Below are 12,106 nucleotides of genomic sequence, written 5' to 3'. Positions count from 1 at the left end.
TGAACTAACTGATATTAAATAGAAACTGTTTTCCCTCCTTAACTTTCGACGATGAAAGAAAATCCTGCAATTATTTAATTGAGAATTTGCAATTAAATATTTGAAATTTAAATTAAATGTTTTTTTTTAAAAAAAAGGGAATTTCATTGCAACAATGAAATATATTGTTGAAAAATATACACAAATGCATGCTTTAAAATAAAATAAAAATATTCAAAAAGTAATTACCTGACAATTTAATTGGTATCATAAAAAATAATTATTCAAATTTTAAAATAGTGTACAAATAATATTTGTTGAATTATACTTTGGGAGTAAACGCGGATAAAGCCAAAATCAACCCTAATTTACGTCCAGTTAAAAAAATTTTAAAAAATCGTTTAGTTGCACACATTTCTATCCTAAAAAATACATCTGAACCAAATTTGGTAGCTTTAAATCAACCAATGGGCTCTGTATATGGACAACATACACATACAAACATATTTGCCTTTATTATTATTAAAGATTTGATATTGTTCTTCTATCTTCATTTTTACTCAATCTATCCTCAACGTTACAAAATATAACCTTATTTTGCCGCTCTTAAAGTTGCTTTTCTTCATACATAGCATTCCGAATATCATTACAGTAATTTCAACATAACAGCACGAGCAAAAAGGCGAATTTTTTGACAGATGCGCAGAAATTTCATTTTACAAATGAGTTAAAGAGGGAAAAAATCTTCTGATTCTTTTTTCAAGAAAATGAAACGAATTCTCAACAACAAGCCACACATTCCGAAACAGCTGCCACCATAAATCTCGTTTGCTTAAAAGAATATTTTGAAACATCTGCCTGAATATTATCTCAAATTCATACATCACAATAGCGTTAATTCCAGCTTTGACTACAGGAAGAAACGCCGAAAATGGAATTAAATCAACAATCTAGCTCTAGCAGAAAAATACAACCTAACGACGATATACAAAAAGATTTCCCCGAAAACCTGCTTGGACAAGAACCGAAAACCGTCACACGAGGGAGAAAGGGATGTAAAATTCGTGTTTCTTCCTCGTTTAAATCATTATTGGTTATTGTGAACCCTGAATGTATTTGTAATGAGGGGGGGGGGGATTCGAGGTTTGTTAGCGGGCTGTTGTGATGGGATTCAATCTTTAGTTGAGATGTGTAGCTGTTGTTAAAACTTCTCTTTTGAATATCATACCCGTATGTTATAGATGTTTGAGGAGCAAATTCTCACCTTACTTGAACAAACATCATCAGTCTTTTTTTTTTTTAATTTTTTTATCTCGTTTCTAAAATGACACAGGTTGTGTTGCGATTTTGAAACTTGGTATAAAATATTTTAGAATAACAGAAAAGAAACATTTTGGAGGATTATTATTATTTTTTTTTTAAATAACAAGGCTTTCCTTTTTTTGATAGTTAATATTAGAACGGAACATATTGATACGTCCAATTCTTTATTGGAAATCATATCATTTAGGGACGAATTTTAGCATTTTGTAGTTTCAGACAGTACACGTTATGAGGTCACTACTTTTAATAAACTGGATAATTTAATTTCTCATTTCAACATATTTTTAGTTTAACCATATGATGAAAATTTATTCTAGGTTAGCTTTTTCTTTAAATTACTTTGTGAAAATGTATGTGTGTTTGTTTATTTACTAGCTATATACTATGTGTCACATAGAAATAAAATACTTTCATATCTAATATTTTTTTTTATCTAAAATCTATTTTTAGATAAAGCATTACAATACCCACAATTCTTTTATCGTTCTAATTTTGCTTTCTTTTTTATTAAAATAAGAATATCAATTGAAGCAAACGATTTTCAAAAATTGTTGATAGTTAATTTTCTCTATAAATTAATAATATTAGTTATATAAGAGATACTTTAAATTTTATTCACAAATACCAAAGTAATAGTTATTCCTGATATAAATTTTTAAACGGCTGCTTTTAAACTTTTCTTTGTGTGTATTCGTGGAATTCTGCAAATCTATTCAAATAACAATTCTTCCTATGGATTCTTATTCTTCAACTATAAAAATGCTATTAAAAATTAAATATAAGATAAATTTTGAAAAGTTTATTAAATTGACAGAAGCAAATTTTATGGAAAAGAAATGTTTTGAATTTTAATGTGGTTCAAAAATAATTGTAGCGAGATAATATTTTCGGAAAATATCTTCGAGAAAAGTCAAAACATTTTTCATTTTTAATCAAATGAAATTTTAATAATAATGAATATAATTCATATACCGAATAAAGGCTGGATTTAATATTATTAAATGTCTAATTATTATTAAACTATCAAAATTAACTCTTCAATATTAATTAATTAGTTGCTATTAAATCCTCCTTTTCATAATTCTCTCATTATTACAAGTTGATTATTATTAAAGATACACAACGGAGTATCTATGTATTTTCTAATTTCAAAATTGTCTGCTTCTATTTAATTGTTTATCAAATTTTAAATATCTACAAAAACTACAAAAAAAATATGGATATTTTTGAATTTTAAAATGGCCCCAATTCATTTCTTGTAATTAAATATTTAATTAGTTTTTCCATTTTGAAAAATTGAAAATATTCTTGTTTTGTTTTAAATAATCGGTGCAAATTTTGATTGATTGCATTCAACATGGTTGTTCATGTGTATATATACATATATAAACGCATAATAACATTGAATTTTATTTATATTCAGATGTATCATCTTATTTTAATATTTCAGTTTTGTTTTCAGTTGTTGTGAAATACTTGTTTCTTAACATTATATGGTAAAGATTCTATTGAAATCGAGAATTTTAAATTAAAGAATATTTAAATTTGGTAATCGATAATCAAACAAACGAAATAGAAATTCAAACAATCTTTTTTCTTTGCAAACAGTTTATTAGAAAGTGCAGATTATTTTTAGAATAGCTGTCTATATAATTTCTAACGTATATTTAACTCAGCAGCATCAAGTTAGAAATTTATGAAATTTACTTTTTCTATGACTTTAGATATAGCCCCCCCCCCTTTACTTCTAACGATTTTTTTTCTTTTAGTTTTTTTCTCCTATTGGAGAATCAGGTCATTTTAAATTATTAATATTATAATACATCTTACATTATTACATTATTTAATTATCGTTACCAAATTTTTCAAAATAGCATTTTATTTTGTAAAAAAAAAAAAAAAAAAAAAAAAATGTTTTTTCTTATTTTGAATCAATATTAATCATTTTGTATTTTTTAGGCGAATCAATTTTTTGTTTGCATAAAATATTGACATTCTGTGAAAAAGTAATGCTAGGAAAGGATTTTATGCTTGTGTATTACCATATGATTTTAAATCTCACTTTTTGTTTTTTGTTTTCACAATATTGTTTTATTTTGTTTCTATTCGCCTTAGGAGACCAGATGGGATGATATTTATATTTGATTTCAGATAAAGCTTTTTAATATAACTTTATATCCATGATTCCACCAAATTATCTTTTTTAAATTCTTTTTATTGTACACACAAACTTTTCTAATGAAAATAATCTCTTAACATCATAGCGCTATTAAAAGACCGAAAGAGAAATATCCGGTTCCTCTGTCTTCTGATTTCGTAATATTGCAATCCCTCCCAACTTTTATTTATCTTGTAAATTACACAGATATTAACAGAATCCTTCTTCTTTAGCTTTTAATCGTGGAAAAAAATACAAGCGACTAATCGATGAGACAAAGGAAACAGTTTGAATTTCTGGGCAACAATGTAATATATTTTTTGAAATTAGACAAAAAAAAAATTAATTAACGAAATACGAAAAAAAAAAAAATCAACGGATTATTAAATTGATATCAGTAAAAAAGCGAATTTTTTAAAGTTTTGAAATGGTGCAAAATTCTTTTCCGTACTATAATATTTTTGAAAGTTATCAAAGAAAAAGGCCAAAATTCGGTTTAATTTTTTAATAAAATTTTAATTAACATTTCGAAAACAAATCGCTCTGAGATGTACATCTGTTATTATTTGTACTGTTGTTTTGTTGTATTCGTATCCATTGAGATATGCGGATATGTTCAAAACATAGTCTGTACCATTTTCTTCATTTGTTTGTACTGTTCTTCAAAATAAAATGCTCCTGAAAAAAAAAAAAAAAAAAAAAAAAAAAAACTCTAATGCAGAATTTCTGCTCAAATACTTGATGCAATTATTGCCATTAGTAAGGTTCCTATCTGCTCTCTGTGCACCATTAACAGGATTTCTATCCGTTATCTGTTATTCGTATTATTATTCTGTTCTATTCGTATCTATTATCTGTTAGTGTTCATTCTCGGATTTTAAAACTTTCCTCGATTTTTCGCATGCGTCAGGATGTATTTTCTTAGTGAATATAAGGGTGAAAGGAGGAGAAGTTTACATTTAACAATATGGTGAACTAGGATTATATGTGGACTTAGGTAGCGTAAAAACTAGACATGACACGCAATAATATTGGAAGATGATACTAATTCACAATAAAATACTTTAGAATAGTTTTTATTTACTGTGGAAAGTCTAAATATTAAATTATGATGTATAAATAAGAGATATCTTTTCTTAAAATTTTGTCATTCACTTTTTACAAAATAATAATAGTTTTTTAGATTGAAACCCTCTTTTTTTTTATTTGTTATTGATTTTTTATAATATTTTAAAATTAACGATAATAAATAATCTCAGTCACATTTAATGATATTATATAAAGTATTTTTCGTACCAACTCTGAAAGTTTTTTGTCATTTGAACTAGCCAAATAAGCAATCAATTCGCACTTTTGAATTACAATAAAATAGTACATTCAGAAACGACACGACAGTCACATATATGTGGAAAAAAATAGAAGGAAAAAGTATCTAATGGGGAGGAAATCAAGGCCGAAAGAACAGAAATTTAATCGTTCTTTTGCATCTCCCACATATCTAGGTAGAATCGTCGAAAAATGGTAGTCTCGGGATACTGAAACGAACAGTATTTGTATTATTATACTATTGCATTAGTATCCATTGAGCATGCGGATATATTGAGAGCACAGCTTGCCTCATTTTTTTTGGCACCTATTTGCATTTTTTTTTGTTCAAAATTTCGTATTCCTGAAAAGAAGAATATCCTCAAGTTGAGAAGAGCCACTCAAGCCACTGTTGCAACATATTTTGAAGCTAAAGTTTTAAAAGGATCGAAAGATTATAAATAATAAACTCGAAAACTAATTATTTAAATAGAAATCATCTTGGAAACCTTTCAATGAATTTAAAACCTTATTTTTAAAATTGCAGGTATCAGATACTAATATACTTACCTACTTATTTTACTGGAGAGATAGGGGAAGCAGAAGAGGAGGTTTTCCGACAGGTTCTGTCATTTCGTGTTAAAATAGTACACTTTTGCTTCGAGGTTTCTTTTTACTTCTTCCGACGACTACAGCGTTCGGAAGTAAGTAAACTGTCAGTTCGACAAGTGGTTGGGTGAAGAGAAGGTAATTTAATTAAGAAAATCCTCTCCCAAAACATCTTTCTTCATTTCGTGAAACAGCAACAAATACCATGGAGCTATGCGTACACCTAAGGCTCAATTACGTCTGGCGCCAGTAATACAAATTATTAAGAGGCCTCCATACTAATTACCGAGTTACGTTCGATAGTCTGCGATGGCGAAAGATATGATTCAAGGAACAGAGCAGCACTGGTAGAAGAAAGAAAGAAAGAAAAAAAAAAAAAAAAATGGGAACCAAATCAGTAAAAATATCAACTTTACTACTCGCGATCTGTTGTAGCCATATTTTCTTTCGTCAAAATTAAAATTACGACGCCAACGCCGATGTATAAATCACAGAGCAAACACTGCTTGGAATTGATCAAAAGGGACGGAAGGGTTTTCCTTCGAAGAAAAGGGGGTGGGCGGGATGGAGTAGGAAGAGAAGGGCCTGGTGGGGGTATGGGGGGTCGAGTAAAAGGAAGGGGGTGGCAGGGAGGTTAAAATCTTTCTAATCTGCTCTGTTGGCTAGGCCCGCCTTTTCCACGTTGTTTAATTACCGCGTGCTAGTTTAGAAAGATTCAGGGAGCACGCAGTTAATAACCTAATTAAGAACAGTGTTTTCGCCCTGTTAATTATATTGCCTAACTGTGCAAAGAGGAGCACAAAACAAGTTCGCCGCAGCTTTAATCCTTCAGATGGAAGACTGGCATCTACATTTCGCACGACGTGGAGGAGACTCAGTTTTCATAGCTTATTTATTCCTCTTGTAAAAGAGATCGAGAGAGCTTTAATTAAAGGAAATGTTATCAATTTAAATGGAGTTAAATTGAATTATATTCTTAATGTTTTGAGTGCCTTATTGGTGAGAGCAGATGTTAATCCGAGCGGGCATCCAGAGAGAAAGCTCGCGTTCCGAGCCTGTTTTTATTCTATTTTTGCCATTTTTATTTTGTTGCTATCTATCGTCTGCGCTATTAGATGGATGTGCGGGGAAAAGGAAACTTCTCGAAAATGGCGAATGGATTAATGTTTGTTTTACTGTTGCTACCTGTGGAGCTTAATTCTCAGGGGTGCTACTAACGCCTAATTACCGAGGGATTTGGACGTCGCCAAATTGTGAGTTTCCGTAGTTCCAGACTGCAGAAAAGCCTGATACTCAGCAGAGCAGGGTTCGTTCCAATTAGGAGTGTTCAAAGTTAAAAGAGGATTAGAAGGCGGGGAGATTTTTCATATTTAATAAACTTAAATGTATTCCGGATAAGTTACTCTTTCAAAGCCACCCGAAGTTCGACAAAGTTGCAGTTAACTGGAAAGATACGAGTTCTGTAATTTTGTTTGCCAGTTTCAGCTCTAAAGTGCGCGCCAAAAGGTTTTTAAAAATGTTTTATAAGCATCAACAAATGGGAATAAAAACTTGTCAATGTCGAATATTTTTTAATAAGTTTAATTTCTCAGTTATTTATAAGCATTATGATATGCATTCTTAGTTGTTGTTATTTATGTTGTTATTTAAGAGTCATATTTGGCTATGCTGCGCCATTCATTCTTGGAAAACACTATATAATTCATAATTTCAAAGATTTTTCTCCCACTTTTTCTTATTTATTTCAGAAAAATAGATGTTCGATAAGTTCCGAAAGAACAGCGGAAAAACAAATGCAGGTATCATCAGTGGCAGATTTTCAATCAAGCAGCTATCTATGGCTCCATTACTAACGCCCCCCCTCCCCAACGAGTTCGATTAAAAAGACATTATTAACCAAACTGCCTAATTAATAAATTTTTAATAATGCAAATCATACCGAATTATAAAATATAAAAATATTTTTTTTTTACCTTTAGTCAAGCATTATTGATGAGATTATTATTTGTTATATTACATACACTTGATTATTGATTAACATTTGTTTAAATGATATTGCATACAGCGTAGATACCGTGCAGTCAAGAGTCACAATAAATAAGTAAAAACGTACGTATTTCCATAAAAATAAAATAATTAATCTAAAATAAATTTTTAATATATTGTTAGTTAAAAAATATATGTTAAAATTTTAAACTAAACAAACCATTTTATTAAAAAGAGAAGTCTCTTAATGTGAACTGTCTAGAGCCAAAAATTATATAAATCCACCATCGAAACAAACTAGTGCAGGATTTTAGTTAATGGAGGATAAAACATAAAAGTTTTAGTTTATGCATCTAATAAATGTTAAAAATACAAAACTTATAAGAAGTATCTTTAAAAATTCAAAATTTTATAAAATTGATAAGAAAATATTCGAAAAAAATTAATAACGCCAAAACAATATACTCTAGGAAAATTTGATAAATAACATATATTATGAAATATTTCTTTTCAATTAAACTAGACTATAAATATTTGATAAAATAGAAATCCGGCGGACGAAAAGGTTTTAGATTTCTTCATAAATAAATTTTTATAAACAGTCTTGCAATGAAGTCTCAAATATAAGAACATTTTTTTTTTTCATTCTGAACTTTAAGATCAATGAACGGTTTAAAGCTTACCATTCTTTCTTATTAAAAAAAAAAAAGAAAAAAAAGAAGAGTTTCGAATTTTTTTTTTTAAATGAACAATTGATTAGATTGAGCAAAAAATTCGATGAAGGGTTGAAAAAATTCAAATCTTTGATTATCCAAATTGCAAGTTTTTTTGTTTGTTTTTTTCCATTCCGAAAGTATATGCAGAGGGTAGAATTTCAAAAAGTGTAATTCCTATAAAAAATATAAATAAAAAAAAATAACCCATGGAATTTTATAGGATTTTTTTTGTAGCATTTGGCTGCAAAGTTTTGGAATTTTAGAAGTTACAGAATATGGAATATTTTTATTTATAAAAGGAAGTGTCTACATTGCATGAATGTATGTGTCTGCGGTGTCTATGAAATTCGACTTTTAGGCAGTAATGATGAATGAAAGCACTTGGAAACAATCAATTTTAATACCATTGGGAGTGATCTCAAAACTTTCTCAAATATTCTCTAATGAACTTGTCATGCCAGAGAACGTTTTATATAACATTACAATACAATAGTTACAAAATATTATCTTTTGTTGTGAATTTAGCATTTTAGCTGAATCTGTCATATCATTCTAGGGGAGTTATATGGCGATCAATCCTTGCCATGCAGTTAATATTATTCGAAAATCGAATTTTTGTGCTTTAGACATGTTTTTCTCAATCGATTTAATCAAAGATTTCTTACGAAATTATACTTGTAATTATAAAATCTCATACCTAATTTTATATATTTAAGTCAATGCGTTTTTGAATTAACGCATTAATATGTTTATGAAAGTACAGGCTAGCAGACAATCAACCCGTTTATGTTTTGACTCTACAGACGTTAAATCTTTGTATCTAAACTCTCCAAGTTTTGTTATTATCGTGTTAACTTATATTTGAACAGCCAGGCAGACAAACTTTTCTCTGAGCAAATTTTTCTCAAAATTTATGGAAATCTTAACTGTGCAATATACCAAATTTCAACTGTCTAGCTCAAAGAGTTTTTGAGTCTTCGTTGTCACAACAGACGGACATTTACCAAAAATGAGTTTTTCTAACTCTGGGAGGTCTAAAACGTGGAGATTCGTCCAAATCACAGTTTCGAATTCTTTGACTACTGCTATACTTTCTCTATATTACGTATATGAGAAATTGATAATATTACAAAGCATTTATTTAATATTTTGAGTAATTTATCACTCGTATTTGTTTATATTAATAATATTCATAAAGGGGAAAATTGCAGTGTCGAGGATTGTCTTCTAACAGTCACTGGGAGGCCACGGTTTCGTTAGGGCAAGGTCGTGAACTCGGAGCCGAACCCCCCCCCCCCCAGGTTCAAAGCCCAATTCCAATAAAGACCTTGTATGTTCACCTAGTGTAAGCTAAATCAGATGTCGTGACCAAACGTCCACTTGTTGGTGTAAAGTGGTGGGAAAACTTGGAGAAGTGGTGCCTGATTATCCGTCATCTAATATGCGTTCAAAGTTGCGAGAACAGCCACGAAATAACTAAGGGATTGCTTTCAAACGAGCTATCAAAAACTTATTTACAGTGCTGCTCTAACTTTTTACAAAATCACCACTTTTCCTCCAAAATTTTTAGAAATGAAAAAAAAAAAAAAAAAAAATTCCTGCATTCGACATTCTAATACCATCTAATCTTTTAAAAAATTTTGGAGTTGCCATTCGAACATTTATTTTTAATTTAAAACGAGAACGATCGAAATGCTTTTCGAAGTTGATTTTCAATTAATTGTTTCTCAGATTTTTTTTATACAAGAAATTCGCAGGCAGAAGTTTTATGGATTATTATGAAAATTATTTTCATATAATTTAAACTTCTAATAGTATATAATTTGCAGGATTCTTTTAATTTCCTTCTCTCTTCCGTTTTCTTCAGTGCGTCTTCATTTTCAGTTATTTACTCGATTCGATTTTTATCTATATTACCGCCAAGAAAAAAAAAATTGAAAAATCAATATTATTTTTTCTACTACATTTTCATAGCTTTATCTCATGTCATTGTGTATTTAATTCCGATAATATTCATCATGCCGCAGATAAAACCATGTGAATTTTTCTAGTTCTATATATTGTTATGAAAATCATCTAATAAGTATGCGGTGAAAATGATATGACACAGTGAATTATAAAAAGCAACATTTTATTCCACGAAAAACGCGTAACATAGGTAACAAAACACAGGCGAGGAGTACACAAAAACAGCACCTGCAGAAACTTCCAGAAAAGCAGACAGAAAAAAAAAAAAAAAAAAAAAAAAGAAAAAAAAAAAAAAAAAAAAAAAAACAAGCGTTCAAAGTAGAACCAAAGAGCTCTTTCCAAAGTCCACAGAATCTCTGCTGCTATGAACGATTCTAATATAGCCCCGTGCTTATATAGTTTCCGAAACAAGATATGGAACTTTCTAGAAGGATATCGGATCTCGTCTTTAAACAGAGATATCGCCATAATTCTTTCATTTTTTTGCCTTAATTTTTACTGTCAAGTTGCCAAATTTATTAATCAAACTTAACCAAATTAGTCATATCTATTCTGAAGTTATTAAGAATATCTGTAACTCTCTCTTTTGAATGATAACATTAACAATGCAGAGAAGCAATACTATAGATGCTCACTAATATATCAATTTAAGGAAGAAATTCTTACCTGGTGTAATTTGTTACTCTTAACTACTTAACAATCAAATTATGGAACAATTAATAATTATAGACTTAACTATTTTATCTAGCTCTAGAAATGTATCGAATTATCTTATTTTCATACTCATAAGCCAGAATCGTCATTCTTGGATATAATAATTTCGTACAATCTACATTTGTAAAACGCTAAAGTACATGCTTCAGAAATCGTTCTTATTAATTCCTATCGAATGGCAACAATCAAATGTAAACAAATTCGTTATTAAACTGAAAGTTTTTACAATTGGAATAATTCAATGCTTCACTTAGCTAACTAATGAACTGTAAATTGTTTTTAGCAGTCAGTTGATTGCTGGTGAAATGGATTGAAAGTAACTGATATAGATTGTCGAACAATAGCTATTTATGAAATGTTTCAACTCTCTGTTAAAGAAATTTATAAAATTTCTTAGCTTAAGTGTAAAGAGAAATCCTGATTAAAAAGGTATTTTATTAGTTTAGACATATAAATTTTTTTTGCGTGTATGATTTCAAAGATAAATTATATATTTTAGAATTTGATTTGTAATGCAATGCGTATAATTATCCATGAAAGCTATAGATGGATTTCATAACTAAATTAATATGGCAGCCAAGTTGGGTTTAAATGTTTGAGTTGCTCAAAGCCAAAACAGGAGCTTACTTTTTCGCATCCGATAATGACGCAAGCCAAAAAGGCGGAAATACCTTCAACCCATCTTTACATTACAGATTTCATTAGCATTTTTATTATAGCTAATTATCAAACTCTTAGTTAGTATTTAACTCTAATAATGAAAAACTCTTGTAATGAAATCGCAGCTGCTTTGGGCGGACAATACTTTGTGCATATTAAGCTCAAGGAGGTTTTTACTATTTATTCAAAAAGTTGTTACTCGAGAAGCCCTGAAAATAATTTCAAGAGATTACATATTATTTTATTGGGAAGAGAGTTTTACAAATGTATCGTCAGACTCAACAATGTATTGCGCAATTAATTCATAAAAAATAAACCATCATTTTCTCCTTTCTTTCATATAAAATATAAAAAGCGGAAGCATTCTAATCGTCCTAAAACATGAACTCGAAATTTTGACGAATCCGAACTTTTCAGAACTTTCATGAGTCTGAAAAAGACTTTTTTTTTGCATTATTCCTGTCCGTCTGTCAGTCAGTCTGTCTGTGAATCCTATAACTCAAAAACGCTTTGAGTTAGACGAAGGAAGTTTGGTATATGGTCTTTACACTAAATTTGTAGATTTACATCAAATTGCGAGCAAAATACATTCTTAGAAAGTCTATCTGTCTGGTTATCCCAGTACAGTGAATATGATAACTACATAACGTTAAGAACTAGGTAAATGAAATTTGGTACGATCCAGCAT

Source organism: Argiope bruennichi, chromosome 8 (assembly GCF_947563725.1).
Source record: "Argiope bruennichi chromosome 8, qqArgBrue1.1, whole genome shotgun sequence".
Classification (NCBI taxonomy): Eukaryota; Metazoa; Arthropoda; class Arachnida; order Araneae; family Araneidae; genus Argiope; species Argiope bruennichi.
Note: the sequence above shows the minus strand (reverse complement) of the source record.